The sequence below is a fragment of the Protopterus annectens genome, chromosome 2.part1 (assembly GCF_019279795.1).
Source record: "Protopterus annectens isolate FY-2018-M chromosome 2.part1, PAN1.0, whole genome shotgun sequence".
In the NCBI taxonomy this organism is placed as follows: Eukaryota; Metazoa; Chordata; order Ceratodontiformes; family Protopteridae; genus Protopterus; species Protopterus annectens.
In genome coordinates, this window is record NC_056729.1 from 1,692,762,082 (window position 1) to 1,692,772,759 (window position 10,678).

Sequence of the window (10,678 nt, forward strand, 5' to 3'; positions counted from 1 at the left end):
AAAGTATTGCACCCATTTTTTTCTATACTGCCCTTGTGTACAGCTGATTTTAAGAGACCACGTACAGAGAAACTATCTCCCTTTAAATTACCCCAATGCCTCCTGCTGCGTCTGTGTAGAGACTTCTACTTCTTCTGCATACAACTGTCACACCACCACTCTGTTGAAGTCATGAATAAATGCTTAAGGGGTGGGTTTGGCATAATGGTTAAGGTCTTCTCATAAACACAATATGCAGGGTTTGATTCTGACCTTGGATTATTGGCTAGGATTAAAGTGTCCCTTCAGGGCAGGTAGCTTAGTATTTACCTATGAAGTCCAATGTCTAAGTTCATCCTCCTCTCTCTCTCTCTCTCTCTCATAACTTTAAATCTGTGGTGCAGTTTAGCATCATTTCTCCCTTTTATGCTAACTTGCACATGAATGACCTGTTCACAGGAATCACCCTGAAGGTGAAATTTGCTAGTGCAGTCAGCTCCTGCAATCGCATTAAAGTAGCTTTTTCCTGGCCTGTGACTTGTTCTGTGTAGGTTTTCAATTTTTACCCCAGCAGGTGACATAAGCCTACCTTATTAGCTTTCACCATCAGGAATGAGATCTTCACAGACTTCTCTACTAAATGGTGACAACACACTACATAACCTATTAAAAACCTCTGCTGATCACTAGCAGTTTTGCAAATCACCTACCCCAAAAAAAACAAATATTATAGGTAGTAGTGTTATTAACCCTGGTTACTGGTGTTGCTGCCCAGTGCAAAAAAGTAGAGAATTTATTGAATACTACAGAGGCTGTTGATAAATCCATGGGCATGCATCTGTCAATGTAGTATTTATCAACTGCCAGTTCTATACCCAGTAATCCCTGGCCATGTTTATGAACCAGTAACAGGCTAAATGATTACTCTTTGTTAGCACAATGAGTAAGAGTCTGATATTTCATTCTTGTCTATGCAATTCCTTACTGACCAGCTGGCCAGATATGATGAGTTATGCATAAGTCTAAACTACTGTACCTGTTTCATAGATACCAAATCAACCAGCCCTCCTGCTCTCACTTCTTCCAACTTCTTGCTTACTATAATTGGTGTTTTTCTTTCCCATTTTAGATTTATAGCTACATCCCCCGTACTTTGGAACCCTATTTGGAATCCTAAATCCTTATGTAAAGCCTCCTCATAGTAGTTCAGCTGCCTCCCTGCCAAGATACTTATCCAGGCATTCAATTCACATTTCACATTTATTTCTGTCAGCAGAAAAGGGAAAGTTGTTTCTTCAACCTTGAAAAAACAGTGCTCCTTTGGTTGGACACGTATCCTACAGGTCCTGGCTAAGAGATTGGTTTCCCACAAGCTAAGCACTGATGCTGACATTTACAAATAGGGGGCACAAAACACTGGCCAAAATTGTTTGCAACAAATTCCTCTGGTCCCACTCTGGACCACAGTTGCTGCCCTTGCTGTCCCCCATTGATACATCCTTTGTGTGTTTTAATGGGAATCCAGAATCAGTCATGAATACCCCCCCCCCCCCATTCAGTCAGCAGATTAAACCAGAGGTCCACACATGAGCAGGAGTTTTCCATGTAGGCTTGCCTTATCTTCCTGTAATCTTTATCATAGCATAAACACCTGTTACACCTTTTGCTACACCTCAGTATGGTATCCCTGTTGACTTATTAAACTGGTCTTAATTTCCTGATATACTGGTAGACCCTCCCCTTCTTAGCCAGGTGTGCTAGGCCATTCACATTCCAGTTTAGAAGCTTTCATGTTCTGCCTATCTAATTTGATATGATAAAAATAAAATAAAGCTCAGGTACACAACCACGCCAACTAGTATTTCTTCCTTAACGCAAGGTAAATTTATTATCCCACCAACACAAACAAAAGCTTTCTGCCCAGTCTGAATAGACCAGCTTCCTCAGAGAAATAAAATATTTTAAAATTTTGCGCTCTTTATACACATAAAATATGATCTAAGTTTCCTGCCTGTGGTCCAATGTAGCTAGTAAGGCCATTTCATGTCCACCCATTGCCAGTGCAATTTGATATACCATCCTATAACAAACCATATCTATTTACAAACCATCTCCAGCCTTCCCATATCATTACAGACTAAACAGAGCTACATGATGGAAGTGTACCCCTGCCCTGCCACATATGTCCTTGTTAAAAAGAAGAAACTTGTAAATGCTTAACCTCCTATACCCAAGCTATACCCCCAATAAAATGAGGGGTATCAAAACCTATTTGGGAAGCATGGTTAGGCTTAAAAAGGCACTTTAAGGTTGTTAACCTGATAATCCTCTATGAATTTATGAACCTATAGGCAGTACTTCATTTAGGAATCTTAATTTCTTCTCAACAACATTGAAGAGAAAGCACAACATTAAAAATATGACAGACACGCACTGAACAAACAACACAATCAGCTTCAGAACAAACTAGCAAAGAGACTAAACACCTTTAAAATATAGTTCAAGAAACACCTACACAATAACTATCTCTGCTCATGTTCATCTTCTGGCTGAACATGTGTACAGCTCTTTACCTTTTAGAGCACTTCATCATAAATCTTAAGGACTTATTAAGTCACCTTTTACTTTAACCTATCCCCCTGCCTTATAGCACCTACAGGTGTATTTAACCACAAAAAAACTCTCTCCCTGTCCCCTCTTATCCGATCTCTCACTGCTTCCTCTCACTCTTAACTACTACCCACTCATTTAAAAAAATAACAACAGTATTTCTTTCTGTTATAAAAAACTCTAATCACTTCCTGCATTGAGCTAGTATTGTTTTTGCTTATATCCCTGCATTGTATTATACATTGAACTTATATTGTTTTCCTTATACCCCAGCATTGCATTATTTTGTCATTTAATGTTTAATTTCTAATACTGAAGGCTTGTATATTCTCTTGTCACTATGTGTGGAGTTATTCCTCCATGGGCCTCTTCTGAAAATGGGCTGTGCCCAGTTGGACTTTTCTGGTAAACAAAAGCAATACATAAATAAAAAATCTTCTCTGACAATCAGTCATCTTCTCCCTCAGGCCTAGTGATACATTGCCGTCCCCAAATGAGAATGTTTTTAGGTATTTCTCCAGGGTAAATCTACTTCAGCATTTAGAAGATTATTTATTTATTTATTGACATTTGTTAACTGGGTTAGTCCAACTGGGTTTGTGGCCCATTTTCAGTTGAGACCCGAGGAGAAAAGCTCCAGTGATACATTTCTAATACAAAGTATAATATTGCACAAAAGTATTGAGGTGAGAAGCAATTATACATTTACAAATAAATTTCTATTACAAAGTATAATGCTATACAAAAATATTGAGGTGAGAAGCAATTATGCAGAGCAAAAGTTTTACATTTGTTGAGTACATGCATACAAGTTAAAGTTCCAAGTATGGAGAAGGAAAAACAAATGAAAAATATGAAACATAAAAGTTTTATTGTGAGATAATGCAATAGGCTGAGAGTGAAACAAAGTGTATATATATATATATATATATATATATATATATATATATATATATATATATATATATATATATATATATATATATATATATATATATTGCTTCTGTATGTGTGGAGTTATGCAAATACTTTTTGTGAGGTGTATAGGGGGACTAAGTAGGGTGCTCAATAAGGGCAAGTGTGTGTGGGGGGGGACTAAGTGGGGTCACTGCAAGGGCAGGTCCTGGAATTGAGAAAATATGTTTTTAGTTCATTTTTAAAGTGGGAGGTGTGTGATTTTGAACAAGATCTATTCAAAAGTTCCCTGCAAACAGTCCCAACTGAGAGGGCTGTTGAATTAACTTCCAATTTTAATTAACACCTAAACAGCTGACCAAGGATTTTTAACACTATTCCCATGCTGGTATTATTGAAAAATTGGACAAACTTAAAGTAAACCCCTACATTGTCTGCTGTATTGCAGATTGGCTACCTAACAGATCCTAAGTTGTGAAGGCTGCAGGCAGAATATCTAAATGTAAAATTGTAACTAGTGGGGTACCATAGGCATCAGCAATGAGCTCTCCAGTTCACCATTTATTTTGCAGACATGCAAGCCTATATCTCAGAAGTGTGAGTAACCAGGTTTACTTGCCACTTACAGTCTCAGTTTAATAATACCACACCCCTAACATGGTTTCACAGTTATCTATCCGACCGTCAACAGGACACTAAATGGGCAAACAGCCTCTCCCTACTATTACCAGTCACCACAGGGGTACCACAAGGCTCCATACCTGGGCCCCTCCTTATTTACCAACAGCCTACATACTGCCACCCAACTATGCCACCGTCATCCAATATGCAGATGACTCTTCCCTTATCTGCTCAGCCCACTCCCCACAAGAACTCCAACACAAAATGCAATCATCATTCCAAGACATTGAAAAGTACCTCACCAGCCACCAACTCATCCTAAATCCAAATAAGACCAAGCTGATAATTTTCTCTAATAAATCTTCCAAACCCAGTACCCAATCCCTCTCCATACTATCTAATAACGGTACAAAAATCAAACCCACCAATCAGACCAAGCTGCTAGAGGTACCAATAGATTACTCAATAAAATTTGATAAACACATCTATCTGACCATTAAAAAAATCCACTGTAAACTAGGCGCTCTATACAGGGTTAAACCTTACCTTACACAACAAGCTAGACTGGCCACTGCAAGATCCCACTTGCTATCCACCCTCCTATACTGCGTGAGGCCTATCAAAAACTGACCTAAATAAATTAGACTAATGCTATAACAGAATAGCTAAGTTTGTCGGCAGCCAGCCCCACAGAACACATCACTGCACTGCTCTCTGACAGCTCAACTGGCTAGAACTTCCCAACTTCCACTTGCCTATAAAATCATATTCAACCCTACCGACTGCCCAGCTCTAGCAAACCTAGTCCAGCCAAACACAAATTCTAGACTCCTCAGGTCATTCAACAAACTAATGCTAAAAGTAACCCAGTCTCACAACTATCACGGAGACTCCCTCTACTTCTATAAAATAGCCAAAGATTGGAACAGCCTTCCTCAACAGATAACTAAAACCCCCAACCTGTCCACACTTAAAACTACCCTGAAAGACTATTTAAATGATAATTGGCTATGTCACTGTATTGCTCCCAACTAATATTCTTCCTATTTTTTCCCACTCTCATCTCACACATTAGCCCAAATGGTGCTCATCCCACATAGGGCTATCCCATTATCTGTTTTTTCTTTATTAATCTTTGTTTCTTCAGATGACCTAACTTGTAAAACTACATGACCAATTTTGGTCTTTCAGAAATGACTCACCTTGTAAAGCTACATGACTTATGTACCTCATATATATTGTAAAAAACAAAAAAATAGTATTCCTGTATGCCTGAAACATGCATGTTTATATTGTATCCTGTTATTATATTTTGCTATAATATTTTGCTAAGCTCATTTACATATTTGTTAGCAATGTACTACTTAAACTAAGTTTAGTGCTTGTACCTTAATAATGTTCTTTTGGTTGTGGAATTCTCCCCTGGTCTCTGCTGAAACCTTTTTTATTTCAACCCAGTCAGACACTACCCAGTTAACAAATGTAAATAAATAAATAAATAAATAAATACTGATGATTGCAAACTGGACACAGTTGTCCACTCATCCGCAGACACTAAACTACTCTGACAAGGCCTGGAATATGCACATACATGCTGTACTGAAAACAATCCCAAGACAAAGCCAAAAATGTCAGTGGCTCAACAGGCAGCATACTCACCTTTGGTGCAGAAGGCTGTGGGTTCTATTCCTATACCAGACTTACTGACACTACAGTACAGCATGAGGAGGGTGCTGAGCTCTGACTGTGCTACTCTTTGAGTGATATGTTAAACTGATGCCCTATCTGCTTGAGTTAGTGGTAGCACAGGTGAATGTAAAAGATCCCCAGTATCTATCAAAAAGTGTACATGGGAAGTTCTCTGATGCCCTGACCAAATTTCCCTAATAGTGGAAATACCACCTTGAATCTCCCCTGAAAAGAAGCTATTGGCCTAGTGGGACTAACCAGATCAGCAAAGGATAAATAAAAAAAAAAGTCTAGCATAGTAGTATGTGGCAAAAATTGCTGTTCCAACTTCATACATTATAAGTGGTAGGGTCTATATTGAATCAATGAACGCTGATTCATCTACCCTAGTTAAGTGAAAGCTTACAATCCCGAACAGTCGGAACAGCGATTTTTTTTTCCTAGGTGAAAAAAATCACTGTTCCACAAAAAAAAAAAAAAAAAATCTTAAAATAGTATATAATACCCCCTGATGTGGGGGGCTGTGCCCCCACACCCCCCTACTTAAATATACCAACTCCAAGACTGCACCACAGTGGAGGAAATTGCAAACTCCTGAAACCAGCCCAGCAATTTTTTTCCCTGGGAAAAAAATCACTGTTCCTGGTGTTCAGGATTGTAAACTTTTGCTTATATAGGGTTGGTGAATCAGCGTTCACTTTTTTAAGCATTCGCTGATTCAGTATAGACCCTAAGTAGTACTCCTCCTCAAACAGATATGGTCGTAAGAAAATTGGCTACTAATGTGGATAACTATTTTATCTTCATGTACTCAGGAAACCCATCAATTTGATCCAATTAATTTCCAGGGGGAAATTCTTCATGAGCCAAAGAAGACATCTTACCACTTTGTTCTTCCTTTATCAGATCTGTCATTGAGTATGGTGGTCACTTTGGTATGTACAAATATACTGCTCAGGTGAAAAGGACAAAAATAATTTTTAACCAAGAAAATTAAGCTTAGCACAACTTTCCTTACAGGTTCATAGGTTCATAGAAGGTTACTAGGCTAACAGCTTAAGGACCCTTACAAGGCTAGTCAATATAACCCGATTTTACCCAATATAGATCTCCTAGGGGCAAGAGAATGGCATGGATTTGTACCTATACATTAAGAATCTTACAAATTGTCCCTGTCAATAAAGGATATATGCACTACCCCAGGTGTGAATTTGCAATACCCCATCCATTGATCCAAACTGCGTTTGAAGAGGGCCAGGGAAGGGCTATGCTTAATGTGAATAGGAAGCCTGTTCCAAAGAAGAGGCAATCTCTGAGACACATATATGTCTCTCCAGCATGTTTTAAGTTGCTGACTAAGTTTAGATCCCTAGATCTGGTCACCCTTATGCTGTTTGACTTATGGATGTGCAGCAGCCCCATCAGGGCTAGATTTGAGAGTGCCTTGTAGGTCAGGCATAGGTCAAGCCTAATAGTCAGTAGGAGACAGAGTAAAGGGATAGGGCTTTTAGTCTAGCTGCACAGTCCATGTTGTTTAAACCCTGTATTTTCTGTGTGAGGAACCTCTGAGGTTACTCCAACTGCTGTATGTGCCTAATCAAGTGCATGCCAAATGACACATTGTACTCTATTATTAGTCTAATGAGGGATGAGTACAGTGGAACTATAATTTACTTGGATCTAGATGCCATATCTTTACTTATACGTTGTGCCACATAATTAGGACTTCCTGACCACCGTGGACCCATGATGGTCAAAGTTCAGGCTACTGTCTATCTTTGTACCTACAGGTCTCACCTCTGAGTCTACTTCTAGGGGTGTGCTATTGATTTTGTAATTTTCAGGAGTATTTAACTTCCCAAATGATATGATAATGCACTTTTTTGCATTTAGTGTTTAAGCCATGGTTCTGGTACCAATAATTTGCTTATCTAGACCCTTCTGAAGGATATATACATGATTTGGGGGATTTGGTGATTGCCCCAGCTTGCAGTTTTTGGCATACTTTGTCATCCAGAGGCCTTTCACATTAGCCTTGACTTCAGAGAAGTATATTCTGAACAGAAGTGGTCCTAGCACTGAGTCCTGTGGCACACCAGTAGTAACTGTCTTCTTGCTGGATCTGGATTCTCCCACTTTAACCACATGCATCCTGTCTGTGAGCCAATTGACTATCCATCTGGTGACACAGGGATTTATGCCCAGTTTTGTGAGTTTATATATGTTACTTGAGTGGGGAATTGTGTCAAATGCCTTGATCAGGTCAAGGTAGGTGGTATGTACTGTTTTACCCTCATCCATGGCCTTAGTGACTTTCTCAAAGAAATCCACCAGATTCAGTGGGCATGACCTGCCCTTGACAAAACTAAACTAGGTTGGGTCCAGTGTTTGGCGGTCTCCTATGTCATTATTTATTAGGTCCATGATTATTCTTTCCATGACCTTACATATAAGACTAGTCAAACTTATGGGTCTTCAATTTTCTAGGTCAGTAGATGGTGCCCCTTTATGCAGAGAGATAACTGTTCCTGTCCTCCACTCCATTGGGACAAAGCCAGCAAGGAGGCTGCGGTTAATAGCCTACCATTTACTCCAAGGTGACCTATGTTTCACTTTTTAAGCAATGCAAGTTTCAGTCCTATTTGACCTCCTATTTCTTTGTAAAAGAAGTGGCTCTACAAACATCTGCACTAAGGACTTAAATCTATGCCAATAAATAAACTAGACTCATGGGAGGGCTAGGTACCTTACTCAATGTATTCTCAGCCTGTGGAATAAGCTACCATTGCAAGTCAAGCAAACACTACATTTTCTGCTTTGTAGGCTAATCTTGACAATTGAATGGGTAGACACAAATTTGCATCAGGTATATCATGCCTTGAGCCCTGCTCAGTTTGGGAGTTGAGCACTATTAAGTGCCTGTGAAGGGTGGCAAAACTGTTAAGTGAATCATCTTAAAGGTGTATCTGGCTAGGAATCTTAAGGTTTCCATGACAGCATGCTTAGTGCTGCTCTTGTGTTCCTATTTTCCTAACTATTACACCTTGTCTGGTGACCTCTAAGCTACTTACAGTAAATAGGGGATACAGGGGGTGTAACTCCCCTACATAAGGTGTCTGAGTGGTCATGAGGTATGCAGAAATATCGTTTCTTACATTTCTTTTTAGACCTCCTTCCTTGTAATGTCATATCATGCCCTTTAATCTAAGCAAGCATAAATAAATAGATAGATATATAGATAGATAACTGCAGTCTCCATAGACAGCATCACAACGGAAACCCCTTTTTCGCCTTCCTGTTATTTTCTAGGGTCATAGCCTACTACCTACTTTATTTACTTATTCACTACCTTTGCTGGTGTTAAATATTCTGTAGATCTCTCTCATTGTCTGTTCAGATTTTACAGTTTAAAATGGGCGCACAACTGTAGGCTGAGTTTATATGTTAGTCTTAATCATGTAACAAAAAGTGGAAGTTACCTTATTTGCTTTTAGTTTTATGAAGAGATTTACTGTCCCAAATCCTCTCAAACATGAGGATAAATATGTCACTGTTTCTTGTTGAAGGACTCGTATTTGTAAATCATTTTCTAAAATGCTTCTGTTAAACAAAGCACTAACTTGTTAACAAAAGTGAAAATAAGTGCTTTTTTCCTTAAAGCCTCTCAAGGGAGCAGTCAGTCCTCTCCATTTTAAGAACTGTTTGTGTCTACAAGCCAATATTGCTGAAGTATGCAGCTGGTTTTATCTGCTACAACTCAGCAGGAGAAGGAGGCTTTAATGTCAGAGATCAAGATTACAGTCAATACATTTACCTTTGAAGATTTACTCTTTTCCAAGTTCCTTCAAATTCAAGGAGAACATACACAGATAAGAGCATGAAGGGACTTTATTTTTTTATTGCTAGCCAGCTCTCCATCCTAACACTGAAAACAGCATCTAGACTGTCATGTTTGCAGGGACACGTAATGACAGTATGCTTAGCTGTAACCAGTTTATAGTCTGTAAGAGGCAAACAGTTTGCTCCGACTTTTTTTTCATTTTCAAAATCTCCAGTGCTTCAGTGCTCACACTATACTCCAGGAATCAACAGATGCACAAGTAGTTTTAATGTTATGGTAAACTGGTTTTTGCTGCATGACTGATGGTAAGTAGTCGTGGCCGAGTGGTTAAGGCGATGGACTAGAAATCCATTGGGGTTCGAATCCTGCCGACTACGATCAACTTTCGTTGGGAGGGTGGCCTAATGGTTAAGGTGTTTGCCTTACAAAACAAGGTACAGGGTTTGAATCACACAAGGGATAATTGGCTAGCCTTAAAATGGCTCGCAAGGGCAGTTAGCCTAGTACTAATCTATGAACCTATAAAACACCAGGGCTAGAATCACAAAAAGTAAGAAAGCAGTACAAAGATTATATTGTGCTGCAACTGGGAGGGTGGCCTAATGGTTAAGGTGTTTGCCTTGCAAACACAGGATGCAGGGGGCAGTTAGCTTAGTACTAATCTATGAACCTATGAACCTATGAATATACAGAGTATTAAACATGTGTTGACTCTGAACTCATGCATGTGAGCTTATTGTTCATATTGTGTACCTAAGAGTTTGTATATGCACTGTACAGAGTATACATATGGTACAAGTTATGTACGGTATATATTACATATTGACTGTGCATGCGTGCACACTGAACAGAGTATACATATGGTACACACTATGTACGGTATATATAGCATATTGACTGTGCATGCGCATTCTGCAAGGTGTACATATGGTACATGCTATGTACAGTATATATTGCATATTGACTATGCATGCATGCAAACTGTACAGAGTATTCATATGGTACATGCTACGTATTGTATAT

At 39.0% G+C, this 10,678-nt stretch overlaps 1 non-coding gene across 1 annotated transcript; it reads left to right on the forward strand.

Moving 5' to 3' along the window:
• Positions 1-9,964: 9,964 nt before the first annotated feature.
• TRNAS-AGA lies at positions 9,965-10,032 on the forward strand. Its single transcript has one exon. It is a non-coding gene; the product is annotated as a tRNA-Ser (tRNA).
• Positions 10,033-10,678: the final 646 nt, after the last annotated feature.